Source organism: Rhinopithecus bieti, unplaced genomic scaffold (assembly GCF_001698545.2).
Source record: "Rhinopithecus bieti isolate Rb0 unplaced genomic scaffold, ASM169854v2 scaffold_6440, whole genome shotgun sequence".
Taxonomy (NCBI): Eukaryota; Metazoa; Chordata; class Mammalia; order Primates; family Cercopithecidae; genus Rhinopithecus; species Rhinopithecus bieti.
Genome location: NW_016805047.1, coordinates 121,073 through 138,024, shown reverse-complemented (window position 1 = coordinate 138,024; position 16,952 = coordinate 121,073). Strand labels below are relative to the sequence as shown.

General features: G+C 39.6%; 1 pseudogene; it reads left to right on the top strand.

Moving 5' to 3' along the window:
• The first annotated feature begins 5,527 nt into the window (after nucleotides 1–5,527).
• LOC108528926 (thioredoxin-like protein AAED1 pseudogene) lies at nucleotides 5,528–6,198 on the top strand (annotated as a pseudogene).
• Nucleotides 6,199–16,952: the final 10,754 nt, after the last annotated feature.

Genomic DNA, 16,952 nt, shown 5'->3' with positions numbered 1-16,952 from the left:
CTTTTTTTCCAAGCCTCATCAGCTTCTTAACTGGAAATCTTCCTGGACACTTCCTAACTTTTCACAAGGCTGTAGATTTCAAGTGAATACACAGGTGAAGCTTGGTGATGTTCGTTATGAATAGCAATCACCAAATTCATGCAGGATATGGACTCGCTTACTGCCAACTGCCTTCCAGAAATGTTTCCTGCCTTGATTAAAACAAGACTCTCATATTCTTTTTCTAGCTTTCAGATCCTTTCTCCCCTTTTCTAATTCTCTTCTGTCTGTCTTCGTGTGCGTGTGTGTGTGTGTGTGTGCGTGCGTGCACATGCAATCACTGAGTTTACTGAAATCAAAACTTACACTACCAGTCACATATGTAGTAATAGCAGTCTTTAGCAATATGGGTAATTATGGTCATCCTTTAATATATTATATGACAGAAGCAGATCATATTATATTTCTCTCACTTTTTAAACATTCCATGGTCAAGCACATATCTTTCACAGAAAGATACTCATAATGGAAAGGAAAAAAAGAATCCTTCTCCAAAACCAGCTCCATCCTTGACTGGTCTCTTCTGTCTGAGGGTCAGCAACTGATGAATAAAAAAGTTACTCATTTCTATAGCTGCATATCAGTGTTTTCAAAAGTTGAATGTATTTTTATGTGTACTCACTTTACTATATAAAATTCCTGAAGTAATTATTTTAGGACAGTTATGAAGGCAGACTATCACAGGTATCCATGTTTTATAAAATTTTAAGGCAAATACGTCACAGTGACAACCCATGTTTATATCTTTTGCAATTGTAGAGTCCCAAAGAAACATGAACAATAGATAATGCATAACACAGAACCTAACTATCCATTTCTTTATTACGGTAAACTATTTAGAATGCCATACTTTATTCAAGTCTTCTCTTATAAATACATTATGTAACTTCATTTATTATTTCACTGTCAAAAATATTCTTATTAATAGAGAAACCAAAATCTGATTTTGACATTCTCGAGATAGAATTTTTTTTTAAATTTTACTCATTTTTAAAACAATAAAACAGCATACATCAAAGCCATAATACCCAACTTAGCTCCTTAAAATAAGTAGGTAATAGACGAAAAATTATTCATTTCACATTACTTGAATGTATTCTTTATTTTTATATATTTATTTTTTCTTCAGAAATACTATTTTAAAATGTATTTATTTTAATCCATGCCCATTTCCCCATAAGAAACTGTGTTTCAATATGCAATGAATGTTCATTGGAAAAGCCACTCAGATAAAAGAAATACAATGGTAAAGTTAGTAGGATCTCACAAATGACTCTTTCCAAAGATTAGTGACAGGAGAGTCAATTGGTTAATTCAATTTAGATCACGTGTAAAGCCTAGGGATCTGGATGTCTAGTTCTCAGCAATGAATTGAACCCAACTTTGTCTGGTGAAGGAAGCTGCATAAGCAGGATTATTTATTGATTATATAGAATACAGACAAAAGTAAGCAGCACGAAGACAGAATCATCACGAACCCTTCATTAAACTCTTAGTGCATAACTAAAAGCAGGTTATTCGATAATTACCTTTTTATAAACTATATTGGCCTTTGACATTTGGCTAGAGGTACACACTAAATTTGCACAGGTTCTGCATGCTTGGAATTACTGTAAATATGTAATAATATTTTAAAATGTAATTTTAAATATTTTGATATTTAATAATTTATATTTTAATCATATTTTAACTTTAAATATAGTTAATAAATATTACATCACTGCATTGAAATAATACTCCTATATGTGAAATTAGAAAATATCCTTTCTCCATCATTTTGGATCAAAGACATGAGGTGAGAAATATCATAATAAATATCCATGACAAATAAATAAGTTCACTTCAAGAGTTTATAGGTTATTGTCTTGGACTTTGCCACCGGACAAATACTGGTGCCACTATTTGCTAAATTTGTGTGAACCTCAGCAAGTTAAGCACATTGGGCTTCAGAATAGTCTTTCATAAAATTAGAATGATATCACTACATATGGAGTGAGGTTTTATGATTTAATTTATAGTAAACTCTAATGTACAAAGAAAATCAATGCTTTATTAAAATAAAAGGTGTTTATCACAAAATTACATTTAATAATTACGTGCCAAGATTTTGTAAAGTCAATTATGCACACATGCATACAAATACATACATATGTACATATCAGAAGATAGATACATAGATAGGTAATAGATAAATGAAATAGATGATAGACAGACATAGGATAGACAGGTATAGGCAGGTAAATACATGGATAGTGGATTGGTAGATAGATACATGACAGATTGGTGGGTAGATGGATGGATAGATAGGTAGATATATAGATATATAGATGAATAGATGGATGGATGGATAGATGGATGAATGGATAGATGACGGATGGATAGATGGATAGATGAATGGATGGAGAGAGAGATAGATGGGTAGATGGATAAATGGATGGATGGATAGATGAGTAGAGGGATGAGTGGATGGGTAGATGGATGAATGGATGGACGGACGGACAGGTAGATAGATGGATAGATGGTTGAATGGATGGATGGATGGATAAATAGATATATAGATCAATGGATGGATAGATGGAATAATGGATAGCTAGATGAATAAGTGGATAGATGGATAAATGGATGAATGGATAGACAGATAAATGGATGAATGGTTGAGTAAATGGATTGATAGATGGATAGACTGATGGATGGATCAATGGATAGATAGATGAGTGGATGGATGGATGAATAGATAGATAATGGATGGATGGATGAATAGATAGATCGATAGATGGATGAACAGATGGATGGATAGATAGATTGGGTAGAAGGTTGAATGGATAGATGGATGGATCAATGGATGGATGGCTGAATAAATGGACAGATGAATGGATGGATGGATGGATAGAGGGACAGACAGATGGATAGATAGATACACACATACTAACATACATATATACATACGTGCATACACACATAGATATATACACAGGTAAAGATAGACAGAGATGGGTAGACTTCGTTTTGGTTCAGTGTACTCTGTTCAATAAATGTTTTTTTATCAATATTCAGTTATTAAAGAGAATACTCTGTAAGTTAATGTTTCTTCTTCCAGATTATCATTTTATATACTTTGTCAAAATATTGATGGAAGCATCATGTTTTTTCCACAATTAAACTCTGGCCTTGCAGAACTGTGCTGTCTTGTATTCTGGGTATTTCAGTCTTAAAGATGAAATTTCCTAATGCCACTTCATTTTACATAAGGGAAAAGAAATACATTTTAAAAATCAAGTGTCAGGAAGAAGGAGGGAGGCAGAGAGAGAGAAGGAGTTAAAAAGGCATCTGGGTGATGTGTTTTCGGAGTATTCTGACCTGATTTATAATTGTAAACTGAGAAACCTTTCAGCCATTCTGCCCAGAGGATTCTAAGTAAGTTGCAAGGCTATGTGATTGTATCGGATTCTGGCTTCCCTCACTCAATTATTTTCAGAGTCCACTGCATTACGTAGTTTGTTTGAAAAACGATCAGTTTGGTAATTGGCAGACACACACATTTAATGATACGCTTTTATTCTCTCGGTTTTAAAGGGACACATATTAGGACATTGTTCTTTGTGTATCAAGGGGTGATTTGGGGGCATGTCATCCTCAAAGAAATTTTAATTTTGAAAAACACGTTTATCTTGAAAACATGCCGTTTACTCCTTTGCTTTATTTTCTCCTTAGCACTTAAATCTGCACTATATATTATATATTTTATTTATCTGAAGTATGGCCATGGCCACCGCAGCAATATAAAGTTGATTGTGGCAGAAATATAGTCTGTTTCTTTTCTATTTCACCATCTCTCAGGATGTTAAATATATGCCTTAGCTTGATTTATTCTGGAAATTTAGCCTTCTCTCTAATAACTGCTCAACTTCCATGCTACGTATGTCTCTTTGATAACCTCAAAATAAGGACATTGGTGCAAAGAAACTACATGTCAGATGTTAATGGATGGTTTTCTGTGTTTTTTTATTATTATTTTTTTTTTATTTTTAGGGACAGATCCTCACTCTATCACTCAGGTTGGACTGCAGTGGTGCAATCACAGCTCACTGCAGCCTTGAAATCCTGGTGTCCAGTGATCCTCTCACCTCAGCATCCCAAGTAGCTGGGACTACAGGTGCACACCACCAAACCCAGCTAAGTTTTCTATCTCTTCAGAAATTGGGTCTTGCTATGTTGTCCAGGCTAGTCTCAAACCAGCTTCCTGCCTCAGCCTCCCAAAGCACTAGAATTACAGGTGTGAACCACCATGCCCAGCCTTTAATAGATGTTAAGTCACAGTGCTCAGCCTTTAATAGATATTAATAGAAGAAAAGTTCTCCCAATGATACCTTCCCCTTGAGAGGAAATTTATATTTATTGGTGTTTTGCAAGTTTGCCACCAGTTGTATCTTATTTACAGTTGGCTCAAGATAAGATAAAATATTCATTTGCAGCATCTGGCTATTTTCCATACTCTTATTGCCCTATTTATTTTCACTATGATTATTTTAGCGTGATAAAATACACATAACATTTATCATTAGTGGCATGTAGTACACTCACAATGTTGGACAGCCATCATCTCCATCGATTTCAAAAAGACTTTTATCACCCCAAAAGGAGATCCTGTGCCCATTAGCAATTATTGTACATTCCATCTATCCCCACACCCCTGGGCAGCCACTAATGTTTTTTCTGTTTCTATGGATTTGCCCAGTCTTGACATCTCGTATCAGTGGAATTGTACAATCCTTTTGTGTGTGTAACTTTTGTGTGTAGCTTCATTTACTGATCATGTTTTTAAGATTCACCTGTGTTATAGTCCAGGGGTCCCCAAGCCCCATACCAGTCTGTGGCCTGTTAGGAACCGGGCCGTACAGCAGGAGGTGAGCAATTCCATGATGGTGAGTTGTAGAATCATTTCATTCTACAGTACAATGTAATAATAATAGAAATAAAGTGCACAATCAATGTAATGTGCTTGAATCAACACGCCCCACCCCAACTGCCATCCATGGAAAAATTGTCTTCCACAACACCTGTCACTGGTGCCAAAAAGTTTGGGGACAGTGGATGTTGTATGTGTCAGTGTTCCACTCCTTTCTGTGGCTACAGTGTTGTAGAAAACAATTTGGCGGTTCCTCCAAAACTTAAATATACAATTCCTTTAGGGCCCAGCAATTCTACTCTTAGGTATATATTTTAAATAAGTGAAAACAAGGCTTCAGGCCAGCACAGTAGCTCATACCTGTAATCTCAGCACTTTGGGAGGTCAAGGTAGTGGACCATTTGAGGCGAGGAGTTTGAGACCAGCCTGGCCTGTGGGCGGATCATTACCCAGGTGCCGAAGCAAGAGACCGAAGCCACAGACTGTTTCAACATATTAAAGAAAATAGAATAAGAATAGTCGGTGTGCCCTGCCCTGCCCCGCGCTGGCAGAGCGGACCCAGGCCCTTGGCCGCCCCGTGTCATGGCCGCTCCTGCCCCGGTCACACGGCAGGTTAGCGGCGGCGCCACCCCGGTCCCGGTCCCGGCCCCGAGCGGCCCAGACCGTGGGCAGCCCCTGGCAACCGCCATGGCCGAGCTGCCGGTGCTGGACGCCCGCAGGCAGCGGGTACCATTCCGCGTGCTGTTCTGCGAGCACCGCGCCGTGGTGGTGTTCATGCGGCATTTCCTGTGTTACATCTGGATCAGGCCAAAATCCCCGAGAGTTTCTTACAAGAAGCAAGTGTCACCCTTATAGTGATTGGACAGTCATCCTACCATCATATTGAGGCTTTTTGCAAACCGACTGGATATTCTCATGAAATCGATGTCGATCCTGAGAGAGAAATTTATAAAAGATTGGGAATGAAAAGAGGTGAAGAAATTGCCGCCTCAAGACAGAGCCCCTACCTAAAATCAAATCTGCTCTCAGGAAGCCTTCAGAGCCTGTGGCGGGCAGTGACTGGCCCTCAGTTTGATTTTCAAGGAGACCCAGCTCAGCAAGGTGGAATCCTCATTTTAGGACCAGGTAACAACATCCATTTTAAACACTGTGATAGGAATAGGTTGGATCACAAACCTATCAACTCTGTTTTACAGCTGGTAGGCGTTCAGCATGTGAACTTTACAAACAGAACTTCAGTTATCCATGTGTGACTTAAAATGCAATCAGTCACTTTCAGCTGGACCTTCTGGAATGTGACCTTCAATATCCTCGTGCAGTGTCTAACCTGCTGTCCCTTCCCAGCCTTTGAGGAGTTAGGGAAGCATAAAGGGGGCTTGAACCAGGTGAGTTGCATGCTGGGAGGCATCAGTTGTCAAAACTGTGATATAGTCCATTTTATAGCTTTTAACATTTTATACAAAATAACAAAAATGAATATACAGAATATACCTTTAAAAGCTATAAAATCATAAATACTATTTAAATTGTTTTACATTATGGTATATTCAGTCAATGAAAGACTTTTTTTGGCAATATAAACTCTGATGAAGAATATAGAAAGGGACAGGAGAGCAACAGAAGACCATTGTATTCAGTGAAAAAGGCAAAATATCAAATTCTGTCAACAACGTAACTTCATTTTTATATGTATATATTTGTATTTCTGTATGCTTAGGAAAAAAGACAATAAACACTAAAATGTTGCCAGTTAAAAAAAAAAGAAAAAAAGAAAAGAATAAGAATAGTCATCATACAAATTAGATATAGAGATGATCATGGACATTATCAATCGCTAGTATAAACGTTACTAATCTTCAGCTTTTAATATTACTCTTTGTTGCATTACTCATATAACCTAGGAATAACTGGTGGGTATAGGGTCAGGTGCTGAAGGGACATTGTGACAAGTGACCTAGAAGGCAAGAGGTGAGCCTTCTGTCACGCTCACATAAGGGCCGCTTGAGGGCTCCTTGGTCAAGCAGTACTGCCAGTGTCTGGGAAGGTACCCGTTACTTAGCAGACCATGAAAGGGAGTCGTCTGCTTTCCTTGGAGGAGTTAGGGAACACTCTGCTCCACCAGCTTCTTGTGGAAGGCTGGATATTATCCAGTCCTGCCCGCAGTCATCCAGAGGCCTAAACCCCTCCCTGTGGTGCTGTGCTTCAACAGTCACGCTCCTTGTCCACTTTCATGTTCCTCCCCTACTCCTGGTTCCTCTTTGAAGTTCTTAGAAGATAGCGGTAGAAGGAATAGTGAAAGTCTTAAAGTCTTTGATCTTTCTTGTAAGTGCATAGAAGAAAACGCTGACACATGCTGTCTTCTCTCTCTCTCGGCTTCAGCTACCTAAAAGGGAAGGGCCCCCGTCCTGTGATCACGTGACTTGCTTCACCTTGTCAATCACTTAGAAGATTCACCCTCCTTACCCTGCCCCCTTATCTTGTATGCAATAAGTATCAGCACGCCCAGCCCAGCAGTTCGGGGCCACTACTGGTCTCCATGTCTTGATGGTAGTGGTCTTCCGGGCCCAGCTGTTTTCTCTTTGTCTTGTGTCTTTATTTATCACAATCTCTCATCTCCGCACATGGGGAGAACACCCGCTAAGCCCGGTAGGGCTGGACCCCATACTGGCCAACATGGTGAAACCCCATCTCTACTAAAAATAGGAATATTAGCTGTGCATGGTAGGTGCCTGTAATCTCAGCTTCCCGGGAGGCTGAGGCAAGAGAATCACTTGAACCTAGTAAGTGGACGTTGCAGTGAGCCCAGATCGCGCCACTGCACTCCGGCCTGGGCAGCAGAGTGAGACTATGTCTGAAAAAAAAAAAAAGTTCCTCAACAGATAAGTAGAGAAACAGTATGTAGTCTATTTATACAACATAATATTACTCCCTTTGATTTTTCAGTGGGACTTTTAATTTTCAGTACTGCATTTCCCTTCGCCTCCAGAATGTTGGATACTGAAGCAACAGTGTGTCCTGGCTTTTGTTGCCCTAGGTGTGGCTGGCAGAGTTTATTTGATGTAGGATGACCTGCCAACTGAGCTGGATTTTGCTACCATGTAAACCAAAGAAGTGTCTGAGCTGGGTCTCAATTGATTTAGAGGTTTATTTTGCCAAGTTTGAGGATGCACCCAAGAAAAAAGAGACAGAAGCCACAGTAAGATGTGTGCCCTGCACTTTTGCCAAAAGAGGTTTTAAGGGCTTCAGTATTAAAAAGGAAGAAAAAGCAGGCAGGAGAAGAAGGAAGAAAGAGAAAAAAGAGGGAGGGGAGGCATTGAGATGAATGGTCACATTCTTGAGGCTTTGGTTAGCGCTCACTGAATCCACATGTTGCATTTTGAGGTGATACAGGAGCAGTCAATCATGCATTCATCTCATGCTCAGTAAATCTGCATCTTACATAAGATAAAAATAAACACAGAGTAAAGGAAGAAGTCAAATATGCATTTGTCTGGGAGTGAGTGGAGGGATGATTTCTAGTCCTGTCTTTGTTCCACATCTGTGAAGATAAGCTCTTAATTAACATTGTTGGCGTGAAATTCAAAAGAAATCTGCTTTAGGGTCAAATTCTTGGGGCCCACAAAGAATTTTTTATGGAGCAAATTGTGTGGAAGGCCCCCTGGAGAGGGATACAGCCTTCTACCTTTGAAGATGGGTTTAAAAGCAAAATGGGGCTGGGAGCAGTGGCTCATGCCTGTAATTCCAACACTTTGAGAGGCAGAGGCGGGCGGGTCACCCGAGGTCAGGAGGTTGGGACCAGTCTGGCCAACATGGCACAACCCCGCCTCTATAAAACTACAGAAATAACCTGGGCAGGGTGGCACGTGCCTGTAGTCCTGGATACTCAGGAGGCTGAGGCAGATGAATCATTTGAACCTGGGAGGCAGAGGTGGCAGTGAGCCAAGATCACACCACTGCATTCCAGCCTGGGTGACAGAGCCAGACTCCGTCTCAAAAAAATAAAAAATAAAATAAAAATAATAATGGGAGGCATTTGTTTTGCATGACTCAGTTTCCATGCTGAACTTTTCCCTGTGGCATGGTGATTTTGGGGCCCTGAGATTTTATTTTTTATTTTCCTTTCAAATATACAAGAACATTTTTTCCATGTGTTTCATACAAGGAACATGCCAAGTTTTCTGGAAGCGGGAAGAACAGTTTTCTGGTGACTATTCATGTTTTCCTCCTCTGAAGGGGTGTCTCCTTCAGGAGACAAAAAGAAGTATCTTTGTCATCAGTTCTTCCATCCTGATGTCCACGAATGGACACAGACAACACTAAATAGCCAAGAGAGGGGAGTTTTGTGCACACAGATAAGTGACTGTAGGTGTGGGTGATGTAGCCAAATCCATTTTTCATATTTGTAGATTTCTGCAAACTTTAGAAAAGAAGCGTATTGTACTTCTACAAACATATCTATTGATATACAAATAAATCTAAAGTATGCTTATTTGTCCTACTTCTCTAAAGGGGAAATCTTCATAAGGAATGTGAGCAGAAGTTGGGTTCTATTTGCTACAATCACATAGAGAAATCCCAGTGCAGGTCTAAGCATGTTTCCAAGAGCTATCGCACAATTTCAGAATTATTTTCTTTCTTCTGCAAGTATCGCTGTATCCATTTCCTTAAACTCACTTATTTTGCGTCAAATTTTCTGCGGAATCCGTGCAACATCAAACAAGTGCAGTGTCTTAATGGCTACATCAGCAGCACAACTTTAGATTGAAACTGTTCTTAGAAAGCGCTGAAACAAAGGCTCTCACAGGAGACTTTCAGCACAGAAAATGACATGTCAACATTGCACGGATATCCTTCGAGAGATGGGTCACATACATATTTTATGAATGCAGGAAAACAGTCTCACAATAAATTGTAGAGTCATGTTTATTTCATATGCACGTGAACATGGAACCTACGGAAAATTTGCAATTTTCTTTTGATGCCTGACCAGAATAATCAGTAGGTCAAAGAATATCATTTACTTGAACCTGTGGTTTGGGGGCAGAGATCTGTGCAGCAGAATATGAAAACACCTGAGCATCCTATGACAAGACTTAGGACACCACTAAGCCCTGCAGATAATGCAAGAATCTTTAGCTGGAGAGGGACTTATTCGTTGATGTAAAAGACTAAAAGCAACAGAAAAAAAAAATCCAAGTATTTGAGGAAAAATGTTCAAAAAATAGAAAATAATTCAGGAGGAAAAATGAAGTTATAAACATTCAGAATATGAAAAGATAGTTATGCCTTCTCAGTTTCTTTAGCCCAGTAGTTTTTTGCAAACCCCTAAAATGGACTATTTTGTTAACAGAGTTGTTGAAACTGTCACTGAATTTGCTTAAAATACAATTCTTACAATGCTTGTAAAACAATTTCCCAAATTTAGGGACATATCTTTATTTGAATTGTGAAATTATGTTATTTAGAAATTATTCAGTTTTAAGAACTAAACTACTTTATGTGAATATCTCATGCATACAGATCAATATTTTATTCTTCTAAGTGTTAAACTAAATATAACCTAAAGCTGCCTCTGTATATATTTTAAGCTCATCCTGAAGGTGTCTCTGTCCACAGTGAAGTGCAGCCTAACTAGGTCTGTAAACAGACTGGAACTCACTCTTGTGCCAGTCACTGATTTCTGGCCACTCAAAGGCTGCCACCTTTCAAACCATGTTCAAATAAAGCAAAATGCTGACTTTTCATCAGTCCAGGTGTTTGTCTACCTCGCTTTTATTTTCTGTATCACTTTCCTTTTTTGTCCATACCTTTGACCTCTAGCAGGCTCAGTCTCTCTGAATCTGTTCTGGTTTGAGAACTGCCCTATCCATGAATTCTTCTTTGCTCAATTAAACACTTTAAATTTAATTTGTCTAAGGTTTTTCTTTTAACATATGTATAATATTATGTCAAATAAAAATGCCTTTGCTATACTGTATTTGCTCAAAATAAAACTCCAAAAGGTTACTTAAAATCTGCCTATTCATTTGTGCACAATTACTTTTCCTGGTGATATATTTTCTTAGGTTGTAGAGGCATGCTTCAATTCCAGACAGTGTGACTCCAGATGATCTATTGAATTGGAATTACTGGGTTCAAATAGCTATCCTGTCATTAACAACCTATGAAACCGGGAAAATTACGTAGCCTTGTAGGGCTGTAATACCCCAATTTGTAAAACAGAGAAAAGTGTGGTGCCTGTTATCCAGGGCAGGTAAAGAAACTAAGTGAGACAATTTCGTTTACACAGAACAATATCTTGCACATGACGTGATTTAAAAGCCAGATCAATAAAAGAGATAAAATGTATTTGCTGTTGAAGGATCAGTAAAAGAGACCTTCTGGGGAATGAGATGTGAGATTTGCAAAAGGTAGTAAGAACAGCCTGGGCAACATACCGAGACCCTGTCTCTACAAAAAAAAAAAAAAAAAAAAAAATTAAAATTAGCCAGTTGTGGTGGTGCATGCCCGTAATCCTTTGGGAGGCTGAGATGGAAGGATTGTTTGAGGCTAGGAGTTTAAGACCAGCCTGGGCAACATAATGAGACCTTATCTTTCCAAAAAAAAAAAAAAAAATTAGAAATTAGCTGGATGCAGTGGCAGGCGCCTATAGTCCCAGCTACTCAGGAGGCTGTGGTGGAGGATTGCCTGAGGCCAGCAGTCCAAGGCTGCAGTGAGCTATGATTATGCCACTACACTCCAGCCTGGGCAAAAAACATTAAAAAAATTTTTTAAAGCCAAGCATGGTGGCTCAGAGATACAATCCTAGCACTTTGGGAGGCTGAGGCAGGCAGATTGCCTGAACTCAGGAGTTCGAGACCAGCCTGGGCAATGTGGTGAAACACAATCATTACTAATATACAAAAATTACCTGGGTGTGGTGGTGCGCATCTGTAGTTCCAGCTACTTGGGAGGTTGAGGCACAAAAATTGCTTAAACTCAGGAAGTGGTGCTTGCAGTGAGCTGAGATCACACCACTGCATTCCAGTCTGAGCAACAGAGTGAGACTCTGTCTCCCGCCCACCTCCCCTGACTTAAAAAAAATAAAAATAAAAATAAAAAAAATAAAGGTAATAAGGTTAAAGTAATCAGTGTGTTAGAAGTAAATATAATTAGACTTAATGAGGCTGGATATAATTTTAAAACTGTAACCTGAACCAATACAAATATATACAAAAGTATGTTAAACAGCAAGATCAGAATCTGCCATAATGTCAAAAAAAAAAAAAAAAAAGAAACAGTGAATATATTCATTCTATTTTTTTAACTTAAGAGCAACTGAAATGGTGTGTGAAACTCTTCATAAGAATTTCCTTGTGTTATGTCCTATATTTGAATTCCATTTGAAGACCAGACAGGGTTCTCTTTTGCTCTCATGGCCAGGATGCAAGACAAGACATTAACATTTCAGAGAGTTCCACTCATATTTTAAAATACGTAAGATGGTGTAGTTGTATGGTGGAATTATGGACTTCATCTGCACATTTAAAAAAATATTCCTTACTAAAAAGGAGCCCACTATAATTAGCTGTTACAATTCAGATATATAATTGTTTTACGTAGTATATAAAATGTATATACTACATGTGTATGTAAGTACGTACTCATAGCTGCCCTCATGTGCTGTTCGTATACCCAGTATTCTTTTCCAGCTGCTCTTTGAATGATCAAATCCTTTCAGTTCTTCAGGTCTCCGGTTTATCACCATTCACAGGTTTGCTATTTGAGCTTTATCAAACTAGACCTCCATGGCAGCCCTGCAGAGCTGTTTGAATTTCCTAATTATTTGTTTGTTAGTTTATTTGTCAATGTCTGTTTGTCCTATGAGGGTAGAAGGTGCTTTAGAGAAGACAGTTTGTGTTTGTGTTTGTGAGAGCTACCGAGTCCACGGCTCTGCCTGAATTGCGCATCACTTATTCAGTAAATTACTATTGATTGAACGCTTGTGAAAGAGGAATGTTTTCCACTTTAAGGGGAAACTGCTCTTCTGGGAGGCCCATTAAGTTTTCCACTCTCTTGATAGAAAAAGCACATTTGCAGGTGCCTGTAACAAAACAGTGTTACTTTGCATTTTCAAATGGATACATGCATTCAGTGAAAGGTTGCCAAGTTGCAACACCTCAGAGGAGGAGTGAAGCTCCCCTGGATGGGGTCCCTTTGTGTTCCTGTTGGGGTACATAATGAAAAGCACAGGGGGCTTAAACTTCATGTGAAACAACTCAATGTGTTTCATTTATTTCAGCTTTTCATGCTCAACTGGCAGTTTTAAACATTCTCTGCATTTGCAGCTTCCTATGACTAACAATGGATGCAAAGTGGATGAACTAATGTAGATAGATTTCAAAATAATTTCAGTAAGAAAATCATTGGCCTCCTTTTCCATGTCTTATTTTCCTCCTCCTCCCCTGTTTCTTCTTAACTTGTACTATCTGTGTTAATTTTTTTAAGTGGTAAATGGGAAGGGGAAGCCTTCTAAATAACAGTTCTGTCATATTCACTCAACAAAATTTTTTTTTTTTTTTAAGATGCAATCTCACTCTGTCTTTCAGGCTGGAGTACAGTGGTGCGATCTCAGCTCACTGCAACCTCCACTTCCCAGGTTCAAGTGATTCTCGTGCCTCAGCCTCCCGAGTAGCTGGGACTACAGGCATACACCACCGCACCTGGCTAATTTTTGTATTTTTAGTAGACACGGGGTTTCACCATATTGGCCAGGCTGGTCTTGAACCCCTGACCTCAGGTGATCCACCTGCCTCAGTCTCCCAAAAGTGCTGGGATTATAGGCATGAGCCACAGCACCCAGCCTCAGTCAAAAATTTGACCACTTCTTATAAAGTCTTGTTCTTACCTTGGTGTTATCAGAACCAACAAAAACAATTCAGGCAATTATTAGTTTAAGATTATCAAGAGAGGCGTATTTCTTTGAAATTATTTAAATTAAAATGTAGATTAATTGCTGTGGAAATGAGAACACATAATCACTTTAGATATTGGTGAAAAATCCTTGAGGCAACATTAAAGTATTCGGAATTCAGAGACTACATACACTAAATTATGTTTTCTCAATGGCCTTTTTTTTCCTGGAAAACCTGTTGACTTGAAATTAGATTTAGATATATGTGGGGAAAAGAGAGATCAGATTGTTCCTGTGTCTATATAGAAAGAAGTAGACATAAGAGACTCCATTTTGTTCTGTATTTGAGATGATGTTAATCTGTGACCCTACCCCCAACCTTGTCCTTGAAAGAGACATGTGCTGTGGTGACTCAAGGTTTAATGGATTTTGGGCTGTGCAGGGTGTGCTTTGTTAAACAAGTGCCTGAAGGCAGTCTGCTGGTTAAAAGTCATCACCATTCTCTTAATCTCAAGTACCCAGGGACAGGTACACTGCCAAAGGTCACAGGGACCTCTGCCTAGGAAAGCTAGGTATTGTCCAAGGTTTCTCCCCATGTGATAGTCTGAAATATGACCTCGTGGGAAGGGAAAGACCTGATCGTCCCCCAGCCTGACACCTGTGAAGGGTCTGTGCTGAGGAGGACTAGTATAAGAGGAAAGAAGGCCTCTTGGCAGTTGAGATAGAGAAAAGCATCTGTCTCCTGCCCGTCCCTGGGCAATGGAACATCTCGGTGTAAAACCCGATTGTATGTTCTGTTTACTGAGAAAGGAGAAAACCGCCTTAGGGCGAAAGGTGGGACTTGCTAGCGCAATGCTGCTCTTTATTCACTAAAAAGGTTTATGGAGATGTTTACATATGCATATCAAGGCACAGCACTTTTCCTTAAACTTATTCATGTCACAGAAATCTTTATTCATATGTCTTACTGCTGACCTTCTCCCTAAGATGATCCTAATATCCTGCCACTTCCCTTTTTCTAAGATGGTAAAGATAATGATCAATTAAATACTGAGGGAACTCAGAGACCGGTCCCCTGGGCCCACTTTTTCTTTCTCTATACTTTGTCTCTGTGTCTCATTTCTTTTCTCAAGTCTCTCGTTCCACCTAACGAGAAAGGCCCACAGGTGTTGAGGGGCAGGCCACCCCTTCAATATATATGTCTTTTTTATATATTCACCATTAAATGATTTTTAATATACTTAAATTCCTCTGAAATTTTGTATATGCTTTTTAAATTTTACTTAAACTCTTCACTAGATGTGTATCTTTGATTTGTGTATTTGTTGATAAAGTATTAACTGGCAATTAAAAAAACCAAAATGTATTTTGAAGTTCTAAATCCTAAAATATATTCTTATTCTTAATGATGGTCAGGAACACATATTTTTATTAATAGTAAGCCATACTTAGGCTTAACAAATCTATTATCTCAAGAAGGATAAACAGAAGTGGAATAACAGCTTATGTCAAATATACACCACAACAAAACCGCACTTGCTTACATCTTAGCAAGGACAATGGCTGGAGAGAGCTGTATGGCGAGATCAGTACCTGTTGCTGGTGTGTTCTGCCTTCGTATGGCTTCATTTATTAATTTCCATCCTGTATAATGAATAGCTGAGGGCAAGGCCTGTGACCATCTGGATAGATGGTTTCATGAGAGGGAGATCTGATCATGAAGAAATTTTGGATTACAGCCATAGGAAGTTAAATAGCAACTTGGTTGGTGATACGCTTTGTCTGTGTCCCCACCCAAATCTCATCTTGAATTGTAGCTCCCATAATCCCCATGTGTCATGGGAGGGACCTGGGGGAGGTGATTGAATCATGGGGGTGATTCCCTCATGCTGCCGTTCTCAAAATAGTGAGTTCTCACTCAATCCATTGGTTTTATAAGGGGCTTTTCCCCTTTTGCTCAGCAGTTCTCCTTTGCTTCTCCTTCCACCACAATTGTAAGTTTCCTGAAGCCCCCGGCCATGCTGAACTGTGACACAGCCAATTAAACTCTTTCCTTTATAAATTATCCAGTCTCAAGTATGTCTTTGTCAGCAGTGTGAGAACAAACTAATATAGTTGGCCAATGGGAATCATGTGAATCTTGTCAAAGATTGAGGAGGATTTTTCTTTTTTTCAGATGGAGTATCTCTCTGTCACCCAGGCTGGAGTGAGTGGCACCATCTCGGCACACTACAACCTCCACTTCCCGGGTTCCAGTGATTCTCCTGCCTCAGCCTCCCTAGTAGCTGGGACTAAGGCGCATGCCACCACATCCGACTAATTTTTGTATTTTCAGTAGAGATGGGGTTTCACCATGTTGGCCAGGCTGGTCTCAAACTCCTGACCTCAGATGATCTGCCCACCTTGGCCTCCCAAAGTGCTGGGATTACTGGCATGAGCCACTGTGCCCAGCCTGAGGCCAGATAGCTAAAGTGAAAGAGCACTCTGTAACACACGCCCCCGGGGCTTCTGCAGCTGTAAACACTCAACCCTACAGGCTGCTGTGGGGTCAGAGTCCATGCACGACCTGCTCATCTGCATACTCCCCCTAGGGATTTGAGCTGCAGGGCCCAGAAGCCAGCCGCAGGCCATCACATGCCCTTAGGGGGATGAGGGAACTTCTGTCATTTCACCAGCATCTGCCTTGGGGGAGGCCTTAGGTAGTGGTGGAAGGGGAAGGGGAGCTGATGTGTGCAGAGATCACAGGAAAACAGTGGAAATGAGAGAAAGAGGGGGAAATGCCAGGCTCTTTTTAACCACCAGCTCTAGTGGGAATGAATGGAGAAGAGCTCACTCCTCTGTCCTCCAGGAAAGACATTAATCTGTTCATGAGGGACCCACCTTTATGACCCGAATACCTCTCATTATGCTCCATCTTCAACACTGCAATCACATTTCAATATGAGGTTTGTGAGGGCAAACATACAAACTGCAGCAGAGAGTGATATAAATGCTAGGGAAGCTTTTGTATTTTTTGAAGCAAGCATTTTTTAAAGCAAAATAATGTGTAACCATATTAAAATGAATCTACTACATTTATTGTTTAAATCAGTTTTTCTTGTCCCTGTCAAACAA